Source organism: Sinocyclocheilus anshuiensis, unplaced genomic scaffold (genome assembly GCF_001515605.1).
Source record: "Sinocyclocheilus anshuiensis isolate Anshui unplaced genomic scaffold, SAMN03320099.WGS_v1.1 scaffold886, whole genome shotgun sequence".
Classification (NCBI taxonomy): Eukaryota; Metazoa; Chordata; class Actinopteri; order Cypriniformes; family Cyprinidae; genus Sinocyclocheilus; species Sinocyclocheilus anshuiensis.
This window is the reverse complement of record NW_015536542.1, coordinates 1,249,735-1,250,037: the sequence shown is the minus strand read 5'-3', so window position 1 is coordinate 1,250,037 and position 303 is coordinate 1,249,735. Positions and strand designations below refer to the sequence as shown.

The 303-nt window shown below is 50.8% G+C and overlaps 1 protein-coding gene across 4 annotated transcripts in view; it reads right to left on the bottom strand.

Moving 5' to 3' along the window:
- The window catches only part of LOC107697922 (putative ferric-chelate reductase 1), a 27,808-nt gene that overhangs the window by 11,538 nt on the left and 15,967 nt on the right, over positions 1-303 (bottom strand). The window lies entirely within an intron of this gene.

The window sequence follows — 303 nt, the reverse complement described above, 5'->3', positions numbered from 1 at the left end:
CTCACTACAGAACACAAGAGCCAGGGGGCGTGGTTGGATCCAGATCCAACTCCTCCTACCTTACATATACCTACCCGTCTCCACCCCCTGATCCCTAAACCCACCCATCTCCACCCTAAACCTACCAATCTCCACCCCCTACAATAGATGTGGATCCAACCACGCCCCCTGGATCTTGTGTTCTGCTGTGACGGGCTACTGGTGCGCAAAGATTCTCCCACAGACGTGTAGGTGGGGCTAAAATAAATGACAAACGAACTGGATACAGTGTAGTTCCACTAGTTATTCGGCTTTCATTACCAA